The sequence below is a fragment of the Ceratotherium simum genome, chromosome 30 (assembly GCF_057802395.1).
Source record: "Ceratotherium simum simum isolate JZ-2026a chromosome 30, ASM5780239v1, whole genome shotgun sequence".
Lineage (NCBI taxonomy): Eukaryota > Metazoa > Chordata > Mammalia > Perissodactyla > Rhinocerotidae > Ceratotherium > Ceratotherium simum.
Window position 1 is genome coordinate 23,791,886 of NC_141929.1, and position 14,656 is coordinate 23,806,541.

Genomic DNA, 14,656 nt, shown 5'->3' on the forward strand with positions numbered 1-14,656 from the left:
GTTGGAGAAAAGAAAAGTAGTTTTGATAACGTAAAGTAGGCAACAACCTAAGAGTTTATCCACTTCATCCAAAAATTGTAATGGGTTTCATCTTTGATAAATGAATAGCTGTCCAGGCGGCACCTCAGTTGGACTATCATTTTTCCTTGCCCAGCATCTGTTTCTCGTCTGTGTTTTTCTTTTCCCTCGTGTGTTGCCATCTAGGGCTGTCAATTAAGGTAGACCAAGCTAACTGGGCCAATGGTGGCAGGTGGGTCCAATTAATCGATCAGATAATTTTAAGAATTTACATCTTCATAAGTGCTATCCAAAGACTCAAGTCAAGTGGAAAGGGGGTTAATTATCCTGACTCTGGTGCCCCAAGGAAATGTCCACTAGTTTCTGGCACAAATGCCTGTGGTCTCCCTGTTTCTCAGCCTTCATGCAACCGTTTTCTTTTTCTTTTCGTTTCATGAGTACTTCATATCCGTTATGAACCTAAGCTCTCTTTTCAACAAGGTGGTAATAATAATTTAATAAAAACTTCTGATGGTTGTTATGAGGATTAATTTAAATAATATAAACAAAATACTGGGCACAATGTCTGGCATATAATAATGATTCACAAGTTAGTTGATCTCCCCACCCCGAATCTAACAAAAAACATTTATACTCCATTCAGTCATAACTGGGTTTTAAATTTAAGACTGTCTTATTTAAGCACCATTTGGTCCTATTGCATTGTCTCCATCGATTCCTTTCATTTTCTCCACTGTTGCCCTGACACCCTCACCCATCGCATAATGAGTCATTGTTTCAACTGCGTGGAATTTTCCCTGGTTTTTCTAATGTGACTTTGAACAAACAGGTTATCACATCCGCAAGAGTAAGAGTGTCATCATGAGTCAAACAACAACGAAAATTGGGTTCCGGGGGAGACAGAGGTATGGAGAAGTGGCCGGCGGTGGGGGGGGGGGGCAGGATAAGAACGTATTTAAACTACATTGGAATTTAAATTGAAACATATTCTGAAAAAGTGCCATTCCTGTTTATACAAGACTCTTTAGAGAAGGATTTAAAGTTACAACATACAGATTAGCGGCAGACATTCTTTTTATCCAGCTTTGCACATGCTGATCAATGAAGCATAAAGATATAATTGGTTTATAGACACGTTTGTTGGAATGTATTTACCAGGCTCTTAAATACCATATTCACGTTTTGAGCCTAAATCATCAGCAAATGAATTTCAGGATAAAAAAGGGAGTTTCTCTGATATATTAATTAATTTATTTGTTTAATGTATATTGACATTAAAAGTTCCTACCACCCCATTCTAAGGAATTCATTTTAAAGAATGCCAAGAAGGTATCAATTAAAAATGAAATTTGGCAGTAAAATGTCTTTATGGAAAAGCCTAGAGACCTCCCCTACAGAAATCATCAGATAGATTTCTTTTTAAGTGTTACGTTTCTGGGTCCAGTGAAAGTTGTAACTGCCTATAACAGAAATTGAAATTTGGCAATGGGTTGGGACATTGTTTCCTGGATGCCTCAGTCTTACTCTTGATAGGTCACCTTTCAAATCCTCTGAAGAGGTAGACACAGAAAATAAAGAGCTGAACATTAATTATTCTTCTTGGTATAACCCTTTAGACCCAAATTCTACCCAACGTTTATGCCTTTCATTCCTACTGACCACGAAGTCATATTTTATAATCTAAGAGCAATGAATACAGGCTCCTCCCACAGCCGTGGAAAGTGCGGTGACTTGCAATAGTATCTTCATATACAACCTCAGAATCCTTAGCATCACAGCATTCCCAGGGAGCTACTATCAGTTGGCACATGGAATGAATTTTATCTCCTATCCTTACTGTAGAACATTAGGCTAGGAAAATAACTCTATAGATGAGATCATTAAACGCAAAGCATTTAAACATTTTATGAAGACTTAAGAGAGACGCTTCCCAGGGATATAACAGCCTGGTAGAAATAGAAAAGAAATTTCAAAAATGAAAAAAATACAAATATATCTGAATTGATCACAACAACTATTAGTACAACTTTTTTGACAAGCTTTACCAAGAATTTTCACTGTTATGATGTCATTTCATTTAACCTCGTAGCCATTCTTTTATGAAGATATGATTGCTACCTCATGTGGAGATCATAAAAATGAACCACAGTTATTGAGGGCACATAACTAATAACGTAAAGTCAAGATTAGATGCCAAATCCTATGATTCTATAACACACTCTTTATTTATACACCTCAATCTAAGAGTAAAGAGCGATCGTGACATAAATACACTATGATATTGACAACAAGAAATTCACTTTTATAAGAATTATATATATACAGGACTGCTCTCAGTCCATTTGTCTCATATGAAGGGATGAAGTGAATTTCAGAGGATTATTATATATTAATATTAACAATAATAGCTAAATCTTAAATTATACTTTCTATTTGCCAAGCACTGTGCCAAACTACTTCAGTGGTTTCCATGAATTTATCCATTAAAATTCATAACAACCCTAAGAGTAAGTGCCATTATTATTTTCATTTTATAGATGAGGAAATTGAGGCAGGGACAGGTGACAACTTGTCAAGCTCACACACAGGCATTAAGAGGTGGAGTAGGCACTCTCTATGTAGGTTCTATGTCCAACACTGTTTCTCAAATGTTTATCATCTGTATATTTAAGTAAAAATATATATATATGTATTTTTTTGTGAGGAAGTTCAGCCCTGAACTAATATCTGATGCCAATCCTCCTCTTTTTGCTAAGGAAGATTGGCCCTGGGCTAAAATCTGTGCCCATCTTCCTCTACTTTATATGGGACACCACCACAGCACGGCTTGACAAGTAGTATGTTGGTCCGCGCCGGGGATCCGAACCTGCAAACCCTAGGCTGCCAAAGCGGAGGGCACCACCTTAACTGCTACGCCACCTAGCTGGCACCTAAGTAAATATATATTTTAAAGAATATAATATCAAACTATTGCCATGCAAATGGTTTTTCATAAGTCACAGTTGTGCTAATACGCTAATAATAAGTCTGCTCATTTAATATTCAAATACAAATAGTATGTAGAAATAGTAAAAACGTTATTTATGCATTAAAACATGACATATATTGTACGTAATAAAACCAACAAAATAATTTTTAGATCATATTATGGATGAGGTGATAAGAAATGTCTCCTGGGCTGGCCCCGTGGCTTAGTGGTTAAGTGCACGCGCTCTGCTGCTGGCGGCCCGGGTTCGGATCCCGGGTGCGCACCAACGCACCGCCTCTCCGGCCATGCTGAGGCCATGTCCCACATACAGCAACTAGAAGGATGTGCAACTATGACATACAACTATCTCCTGGGGCTTTGGGGGGGGGGAAAAAAAGGAGGAGGATTGGCAATAGATGTTAGCTCAGAGCTGGTCTTCCTCAGCAAAAAGAGGAGGATTAGCACGGATGTTAGGTCAGGGCTGATCTTCCTCAAAAAAAAAAAAAAAAAGAAATGTCTCCTGACTTTTAGAACTTGCTAAAGCAATTACATTTGTAAGTGATCCCAGTAATGTATTTCTTAGAGTACAAATAAAACCATCTTAAATATAGTAAACCATCAAGGGAACTCTAAGTGTCTGACAAAACATTAAAATTTATTAAAATAGTGAGAAGACAACACTGTATCACTCTCTTCTATGCATTTGAGATTATAGAAGTATTTCAATGAATTCTGGCCAAGAGCCTTCCAAAGGTTGGTCAACAGAAAAAATGTGTGTGTGTGTGTATGTGTGTTGCATGAGAACTTTACTCTAATGCCTTTTGAGAAAACTGATTTCAATTTCTAGTAAGATGTAAATAATCTAGTAAATACATCTAGTCAATATAATACAATTTCTAGTAAGATGACTGAAAATAAAACTTCTAAATGACAGACTAGAGTCAAGCTATCTTGGATCCTTTTTTAAAGTAGTTGGAAAATAAATCATAACTAATCCAAAATGATATAGAATCCATGTGGGAAATTGGTAATATTTTATTAACTATTGGCAATAGCTAATATTTTCTGTTTTCCTTGTACTAGGCCTTATTTCACTGCTTCTGCATATATTAATGCTCACCATCACCTTATGAGAGGGGCGATATACCCCTCCATTTTATGGTTGAGTAAAAACCATAGTCATCACTATAGTAAGTGTCAGATCTGGGATCCAAAATCACTCCAGCGCGCTCCAGAGCGTATGTTCTTAAGAACTAAACTCTACTGCCTCGGTTACGAAGATTGTTTTTAAACGAAAAAAAAAGAGATTGGCAAGAAAGAAGAGAGGTTTGAAGAATGGTAGAGCAGGAACTGTATTTTTGCAATGAAACCTTAGTAAAGAGAAAACAAGAAAAAGAAACAGGAATATTATGATTTTGTGATGAAGCAGCTGAGAAGTTTAGGCAAGGGCTCTGCTGTTTCATTCTGCTGGAATGTTATCGTTTAGCATATGAATTAATTTATTGATTTCTCCAATATTCATTGAGCAACTATTACACAAGGGATGGTTAATAAGGTAGAGTTACTGCCCTCTTGAAGTAAATAATAGTGGAAAAAGAAAAGTAATTAAAATATACACACATAGACATAGAAATTGGTATATATGGATATGAATATGGATAAAGATACAAATTTAGATGTAGTTATAGATACTATACACACATGGGGTAATGCCAAATATTGATAAGTGCCTTGAGGAAAGTAAGGCAATGATAGGGTAGGTCTTAAGTGGGAAGGGTGGTTCTAAAGGGGAAGGGTGACTCTGGGTCCCCCACCCCAGCTTCTGTGCACTTTTGCTTCTAATGAGCCACACGTGTGACTCTCTCTGGAAACCTGATTTGGGGCTAATGGAACTGTTTTGCCTGTATTCTGAGAAAGCAGAACCTACCTGGAAATTTGCCTCTCCCACCGCCACTTGCAGGAGACCTGTTAGCCACTGATGGACAGGTATGGGATTATGAAAGCTCAAATCCTTTGCTTCTGTTGGGAAAAACTCGGAACCTAACTTAACACTCCAGGTTCTCTTGTGGGATCCGGTTTAAGCTACCTCCGTTGGACTTTGCATTGCTTGGCATCGTCTCCTTCCTCCTTGCTTCCCCCACGCTGTTCCCAGAAATCTCTTGGGAGCACTTCCCTTATAAATCCATGGTGACTCACTGTCCCACTTTGCCCAGGGCTGTGGGGTTACCTGAGACTGGAATGTTATCAGCAAGAGGACTCGCGGTATAACAGCGAGACAGTCATGGGCAAACCAAGACGGTTGGTCACCCTTGGAGTCGGCTTCTGAGAAACCTGACCTAAGACATCAGGGAAAGCCTCTCTGAGGAGATGGTGTTTATGCTGAGAAGGAGCCAGCCATTTGTAGAGCTGGGAGAAGTGTTTTCTAAGCAAAGAAAATAGCAAGTGCTAATGGCAGAAAAGATACCATATTCAGGAAGATAGAAGACCAACGTGGCTAGAGCAATCTGAGTAAGAACACACGTGTGACTAGCTGAAGATATAAAAGTAGGAAGGTAAACAATATGTGGAGACTTGGCAGAAAAAGAGGAGAGATTCATTATTATATCAAATTATCACATAAGCTGTGCACACTTAGTACATAGAATTTTTACACATGTGTCTGTTTGAGTGCATTAATCCTAATTATGATCTTAAAAAGGGCAGTTCATTTTTTGAGAGGGTGGTCTTTCAATCTAAATGCAAGCCTCAATATTTGGAAGCTTCTTTCTAGATGAATTTGCAGTTTTTGTGTGTGTGTGCGTGAGGAAGATTAGTCCTGAGCCCATCTTCCTCTACTTTATATGTGGGATGCCTGTCACAGCATGGCTTGATAAGCGGTGCATAGGTCCGCGCCCAGGATCCAAACCTGCGAACCCCGGGCCACCGAAGTGGAGCGGGCTAACTTAACCACTACACCACTGGGCCGGCCCTGAATTTGTAGTTTTGACGGTAGGGTTAGCATGAACTCAGCTAAGAAATGCAAACACAAAGACATACCAGGCCCCTCATGCTTGAATTACAGATGCAGAAGAGAACACAGGGTGAATTACGGTTTATAGCTTCTACAGTGAAACCATGACTCCAGGTCTTTAGATGTTTGTTCCTATATTCAGATACCTCTGCATCAAAACCTCATTTGTAGCTTCCAGGAGACACAACATGGTAGAATTCTGAAGGTCTTTGAAGTTTAATAATTTTGGTTAGAATTTTGGCTATTCCGTTTCTTTGATCTTTGTTTTGTTTTTCTTGCGTGATCTATTTTAGGTCACTGAACCCCAGTTTCTTCATCTGTCCACAAACAGATGTGGTGTTGGTCTAAGGGATGGACTGTTTTATGCAAATCACAGAGCATAGCCCCTGGTAAGCAGTCACACCGTTGATAGTTATGATTTTAACAGAGATCGAGCCTCTCTTTAGAACATTGATCCTGTTCAGAGATAAACCCTTGTAAAATCGGTGGCAGGAGGTAAAACATAAAAGTAGTCTGGAGGGTGAGAGTCTGAATCAGATCGGGTTTTAAGAAAGAATAAAAACAATGCCTGAAGGATCCTCTGGGCTTCAGAATATTTTCCCAAGAGCACTTTTCCCAGTGTTTGTAAGTTTTGAATAAAAGAGTTTACTTGAGAAAGCCCCTAAGGGGGAAGAAGAAAAACAGAAGTCATTTTTCATTGTTCAAATAACAAGGTAGAGAATCTAATAGGTCTTCTCTCTTTGTCAAATTTAATGCTCTTATTATAATTGTAATGTACAAATATAGTCTTACACTTGAGGAAAGATTAAAAGTCAAATTATATTATCGATGCATTCATGTAGCCCCCATTAACTTGAAGAAAAGTATATTCATAGGAAATTAACTCCTTCTATGCTTATAAGGAGTAATCTTTCTACAATTTTCTAAAAACTTTGCAGTTAATGTTCTTTCTGAGAGTGCATGGGCTTACTTTAAATTCTTCTGTGCTAAGAAAAAAATCTCTGTTAAAATACCCAAATACACATATATTATACATGTATATTGTACATACATATCTCAAAAAATGAAATACATATTATTGAAGTAGGTTAACAAGATTGGCATTGCAGATAGTTTAATTGAGCTCATACCAAATCCATTTATACATTAGAAAATATAGTACATAGGCAGATAAATCTATTTTATATAAAGAAATTTATCAGAATACTGAATTTTAAAAACGGTCAGTTGGAAAGGTCAATAACTGGTCTAATTCTACACAGAAAACACCAACAGTGTCATTTTCTAACCTCTGTTTTGCCGGCAGATTTATTTGTGCGTTGATTGCTGGCGTAATTAGATAATTTTACTTTCAAAGTAGAGGTTAGTAAGCTAATTAACTGACTTGCTTCGTAAAGAAGGATTTTGTTAGGGATAAAAAATCATCATATGAAGATAGTAGGAGGAATTTTAAAATTGGGTCAACTTTTGGTTTAGTCCTTCTGTTTTCTTTTATATGCCTAGCATGTGGTTGAATAAATACATAAATGAATGAACAAATTCCTGATAAGTGGTGCCTGGCTAAATTCCTGGGGTCAGATATTTCAGTTCAAGGGCACATGTACTTCGTTTCTGTGAGTGCAGGATGGGGAACCCTTCACTGAAAACAAGTCAAATTTTCTCCAGAAGTTAATGAACCTAGAATCTTGAAAGATGTCCTCCAGAATTTTACGTCCCATGGCCTCAAAGTAATGGTGTGCTCTTTTCTCTTTAAAGGTTAGGGTTCAGGATTGAATAAAATAAAGGCAATTTTAGGAAAATTACACCCACATAAAATTGGCAGAATTGAAGATAATGGGTATGTGAATATTGGTGTCCATTAGTGTTTGTGTGAAAATTATGTGAGACCTCTAAATATTATCTGTAGAAATATTTGATGGAATAGAGAAAAAATTAATTCAGTGGCTTTCATTTTTCAGATTTCTCTGCAGATATAACTTCAAGGCTCTACCATTACTCCCCACACTCCCCCCATAACAGAATGGCATTCTGATGCTTCCTCCCACATGGACATTCTTAATACTGTCCCTGGGGGTGGTCAATCTCTGTTCTTAGATAACTTTAGGGGCTTTCTCCCAGCCCACAGGATTTGTCATCTTATATGCTGCCCACAGACAGTCCCAAAGATGAGCCGTGGACGCCACCATCTCTCTGCCGCCCTCTGCTATTGCCTTAGTAACAAAACAAATCCTCTTATTCCCAAAACACAATGGGAAGCTCTTTTGCCCCTCTGGGGATCACCAGATCTCAAGGGTGAATAGCATTGATCTCTCTCACTTTTCACACACTCTGTTTCTCCCTTCTGCTCTCTCACTCTTCTGTCTCTATCCTCCCAAATGTCAGCAACCTCCTTTTAAAATGTTTCTATTCCAAACAATGCCTCCCTAACATATCTTGTATCTTGGTACAAATCTGGATGCTAACGGGAGGGCTGGCACCCTTTTGAATTTAATGCTTTGGAATTTAGTTACTTTGGTTCTTAGATATCCTCATATCTGAGGAGTCTAACTTGTATCACATACTCCACCTTCTCATCTTACTTTAATCTCTCACAACAACCCTAAAAAGTGGATTTAATTATGCATGTGACCGCTTTTCAAATGTATTATATGAAACTCACATATGAAATCAAGTATTTTCATGATGGTGAACTGGTACTAAATCAGCATCCCACCTAAATCTTTATGGGTTTTTTTTGTTTGTTTCTTTTTATGTTTCTCCTCTCACCCCCTACTATACTGACTCTAAGATAAGCATCATATTTCTCAGCCATTCATATTTCTTATCATATTGAAATACTTTTAGTGTGATAAAGAAGGCGGTACTTAAATTCGGAACTCGCAGAAAACAATACAAGACGTAATGAACGTCAATCTCTGTTGCTGTCTATGCGGACAAACAAACTTGTTGGTAATGAGACAACACAGTTGAGTAGATTTCTTGGAGAAAATGAGACTTGAATTGAACATTACAGGAGGCTTCAGAGTTGAACAAAACCCCTAAAGTCTCAGTCACAGGTTTACATCCCAGTACCACCATAAATGCTTTGACAGGTATGAAATTATTTAATCCTCGTTTACTCTCATTTCTTTACCTGTCTTTCTTCCTTTGCTTGTAGCCAGTCACACCTAGCACAGTGCCTAATGCATTGTAGGTTTTCAATAAAGATTTGATGAATAAATATCAGCTGCTATAAATTTGTAATGCAGTTGGCCTCGTAGTAAAACTCATATATGGCTTTCTATCTACTATATTGCATAAGACTCTATCACAGAATATCAGTCCCAGAAGAGATGTTTGAGGTCATCCATATCCTTCATTTTTAGAGTAGAAACTCAGGCCCAGATTGAGGATGTCAATGACTTAAAAGTTTGTATATCAGTGCTAAAAGAGACATGTAAGAAAATGAGATCAGAAGGTAAGCAGAGTCAGTTTACAAAGACTATTAAGTCTCAAATTAGAGGATTCCCCTGGAAAGCCACTGAAAAACACCAAAAAAATTTAAGCATAGGTATGGCAGGGTGCAAGGGAAAGAATATGGATTAAAATGAACAACCAGATGACCCTGAAAATCAAGAGGTGCTCTTGCTCTAATCAAACAGTGATAATTCCCCCTTTTTATCTTTTACATTTCCCCCTTCAAATAAGCTTTCCACTTAAGAGCTGCTTACAAACCACAACTGTATGCATTCGCATTGGATTAACAGTATGTTACCGTTAGCCATGGCTAGAATCATCTATATGGTTCTTATTAAATAGGAAATTAAAACAGACCTTAAACTGGTACCTACTTGTGCCAATTCAAGGAGCATTGAGAAGATGAATCACCTTCTGCTGAAAACCATATGCTTCCTTTATTCATCAACCTATTAATCTTACTACATGCCTAGCCCTCTTCCTGGCTTTGGGAATACAATGGGGAGAAAAATCAGAAATAGTATCTTCTCACATGGAAGAATCTAATGAGGCAGAGAGACATTAATGACATAGTTACATGAATAAAAGTATAAAGACAAACTGGGATAAGAGCTAGGAATGAGAGGACAGTGACTCTATAAGTGCACAAAGCCAACAAAAAGCAAACCAAAACCTTACACTTGCATTTTGGCAGCTGGGAAGGCTTCTTGAAAAGTGACACGAGGGGCCAGCCGGTTGCGCAGCGGTTAGGTGCACGCACTCCACTGCAGCGGCCGGGAATTCACAAGCGTGCACGCACGCACCGCTTGTCAAGCCATGCTGTGGCGGTGTCTCATATAAAGTAGAGGAAGATGGGCACGGACGTTAGCCCAGGGCCAGTCTTCCTCAGCAGAAAAGTGGAGGATTGGCATCGAATGTTAGCTCAGGGCTGATCTACCTCACAAAAAAAAAAAAAAGACAAGAGCTGAAACATAAATGATGAGTAGAAATTAATTTGGTGAAAAATTATATGTATTTGGTGTGTGTGTGTTTAGTTTCAAATAACATATGGATGTAAGATGTTTTTGTTTTTTGTGCATTCAGAGCAGGGCTGATAGTCTTTTTTAATAAGAAAGAATAGTGCCTATTCACCAGGAGACATCCAAGTTCATGATTAACTTGCATACTGATTTAATGGAATTGTGTGGAAATCAATACTCTTTCAACGCCAGGTATATGTGTTCAGCAAGAGGCACTCAAAGTTGCTATCCACTCCAACAAGATACGGTAGTAGCTAAATCAGTTGAAGCAGAGGGAAAGCATTTTTTAAAATGCAAGATAGAAACAGAATGAAAAGTACATCAGCTCCCAAGATATCATTGTGCTTTCTGCAGTGATAATAGAGAGTCAGAAGGCAATATTCTCCTTAATGAAAAGGAACTTCTGAACAATGTAAGCATCCCAAATGCCTGTATTTACATATATGGATAGCCTCACATTTCAAAATCATTTGGAAATTCTTTAATCCTTAATAAAAAGATCAAAATTACTAGTTGCAGAGCACAGAGAAAAATGTACTTATAAGTACCCTTGTAATCAGTCCTGGTGCAAGTCTTTCTTGAAATCAATACATAAATTATGGTTGGGCTGAAAACAGAGGGCATTGTTAAAAAGGGAGCATTTGAGACCTTAGCTTATTGGGCTGGATGGTTAGGTGAAGGACATATCTTTAGTGTGCAGAAGGATGGGTAGCAAAGGATCTTGGAAAGCCCTGTGAGACCAATAGGGTTAACCAAAAACATGTTCATTCATACATATTTGATATAAACATCCTTATGAAGACAGCATATTTCTTAACACCTGAATATTAAATCCTAGGAAATGCATAGTCTAGGTGAAGACAAAAGGACTGATTCTAAGTGGAAGCCATTGCTGCATATTTGTGTTTGAAGGGAAAATTCATATCTTGAAATGCTCGTCCTCAAAATAGAGCCAATCACATAAATGATATCTGAATAAGACACTTATATTTGGTAAGCATAAATTCACACTGAAATACTATTTCCCTAATAACCATTTTAGTAGTTATTCTTGTTTGCCCTAGAAATACTAATGCAGTGATAATAAGAAAGGATACTTATATTTTCCACTAAATTTAGAATTTTAGTAATTGAAACACAGAGGCAGTGCTTTTGACAGGAAATTAATTTGGTGTTAAGTACCCTGCTAGTGTTAGATATGCATAGTTACTCAGCATGGATGTATTGCTTATACCAATGGTGATGTACACAACACAACACACATGTGCACACACACACACACACATACACACAAACCCAGGAACAACACTGAAAACTCAAGATAATTGTGAGTTGTTAAAAGTGGAAGTGTTTTGAATTATATAAAATATTAACTCATAATTATATTTTATTATCTATTAGCATAATATTCCTCAAAATTTTCTTTAACTTTTTTTCAATAATTCTGTGACATTTACCTTAGTAGCAAACATCAACTAAACATACTACATATATATATATATTTTTTCTTTTTTGGTGAGGAAGATGGGGCCTGAGCTAACATCTGTTGCCAATCTTCCTCTTTTTGCTTGAGGAAGATTGTCCCTGAGCTAACATCCATGCCAGTCTTCCTCTATTTTGTATGTGCGACACTGCCACAGCATGGCTTGAGGAGCAGTGCGTAGGTAAGTTCGTGCCTGGGATCCGAACCCATGAACCCTGGGCCACCGAAGCAGAGCATGTGAACTTAACCACTACACCACCAGGCAGGCCCCTAAACATACTATATGTTTTACCAGTGTTCTTTTACTGGTTAAAATTTCTCTCTCTCCTGTAGATGAAAGAGGAAGACAACATACGTTGAAATCTGTTTTCTTTACCTTACAGAGCCTTAAATGTTGCTTGTAGTCTTAATTAACTAACTTACTTCCTTCCTTCCTCCTTTCCTTATCTGGAGTCTATTTTAATCTAGGCACTACACCATGTATTGGAAAGTCAATGAAATGTCTAGTGAGATGAGTTTGTACCCTCACAGAGTTTACAGTCTAGTGATAAAACAGATGTTAATAAATAATCTCAGTGGGGTGATTACTTTCAAGGAAAATAGAAAATGACCCAGTATTGAGAGAGGTCATGTGATAGTCTGATGGGTCGAGAGTTTCAGAGAAGACTCTCCTGAAGAGGCACCTTTGGGCTGAGATCTGAAGGATGTGTAGGGTTGGCCAAGTGAAGCTTGTTGGTGTGAGAGTATTCCAGGCAATGGAAATGGCCTGCACAAGGATGTAAAATACATGCCAAGCTTTGAGACATAAACATGTTAGAGATCTAGAGGAAAAAAGATGAGAAATAAAACTACAGAGGGTAAGCAATGTGCAGATAATAGGTCATATTAAGAATTTTGGTCTTTAGCCTGAGAAAAATGAAGAATCTTTAAAGCGTTATATTCATGGGGAATGGTGTGGACATATTTGCAGTTTAAAAAGATTGTTCTATCTTCTTTGTGGAAAACAGATTACATGATTCAGGAATTAATTCTGGGGGTTACAATGCTACTGTACAGATCCAGGCCAGGTTAATGATAGCTTATATTACAATGATAGGAGATATACAGAAGAGGCTGGGTGTTTGAAATTTATATGAAATAAAATCTGTGGGAATCATTGCTAAACGAGGCAAAGGGAGATGACAAGAATGACTCCTACTTTTGCAAATTTGCTTACATCACAAGAGAAGAATTGGATGGGGAAAATATATAGGTTTGTGATGCCTTTGTTATCACGAATAGTTTATGTCAGGATGTCAGATGGAGAAAGTTCAAGGTTGTTAGAGAAGAAACTGACATAAAATATAAGATGCCAATCATCATAGACTAATTGAAGCCATAGACGTACTTGTGTTTGCCTGGGAAAAGCGCATATAGAGTATGTATTAATCATACAGCGGTAATGACCTCTAAATCTTATTGGCTTAACATAAAAGTTTTATTTTTTTTGTATTTTTTTCTTTTATAAATTTATTTGTGTATGTGTGTGTGTTTTATTTCATGTATGTTACACAGTACAGATGAGCAAGGTGCTCAGCTTCACTTAGTTTCTCAGGTTGATGGAAACTCCACATCTGGTATCTTGGTAGATCTCAAATGGGGGCAATATTCTCTCCAGAGCATATCTGACAATGTCGGAATATATTTTACATTGTCAGAACTGAAGACAATGATACTGGAAGCAAATGGGTTAGGGATACTGCTAAACATCCTACAATGCAAAGGATAGAATCTTGCCCTCCACGTTCAGAATCACCTGGTTCAAAACGTCCATAGTGTCAAGGTTGAGAAACCCCATTCTAGCTGCACCGTCAGCACATTCTTGGATCCCACAGCAAGGAAGAAGACTGACTACTCTTCAATGCTGCACCCTGAAAATTATACACTTCACTTCTCTCCTCAGTCCAGTTGCTGTAAGTAGTCACACGTCCCCACTTACGTGCAAGGAGGATGGAAAATGTGATGAAATGGATGACATATTTTATGAACACTGCTGGTACTGCCATGGTCTAAAGCAGGATCATGCTGTAAATATCTTGTGTCATTGGAGTCACGTCTTTGAGTTATGGCATTTAGAACGCTGGCGCAGTGGGGATGAGTATGACTGACATCTGATCTGGATGCTGGGAGGAGAAAGGTGAATCTGCCACTGAGTTCAGACTGAATTCTGCTCTCACACTGAGGTCTTCACTGAAACCCAGCAAAAGGCAATATATTAACTTTCCAATGTAATTTTCTCAGATATGTGTGAAAATGGAATTCATTATACTTGAGAACTGAATATTAAGGGTAATTAATGAGTTTGGCAGCTCTTTTATTCTCAGCATTAGCTGGGAAAATTCCAGCTATTCACCAAATGAAGCAAATTTTCTAGCTTCCAAGTCATTTCTTCAAGTGGAACGAGTGACTGGGAAACTATCTGCATTTATTTTTAATTCCAGAAGATTCTTTAACTTCTAAAATAAGAGAATAAAATAATTTTGGAACACATCATAATGGAATGGAATTCATCATACGATTGTCTTCTTTTTCTAGCAGATATTTCCTCAAAATTAATATCTTAAAAATTACAGTGAAAGATGACATTTTTATAACAGTAGAATACATTTGTGAAGGGAACAAGCTTTAGAGCTGGCCTAGAGTTCTGGCTCTGTTTCTTTATA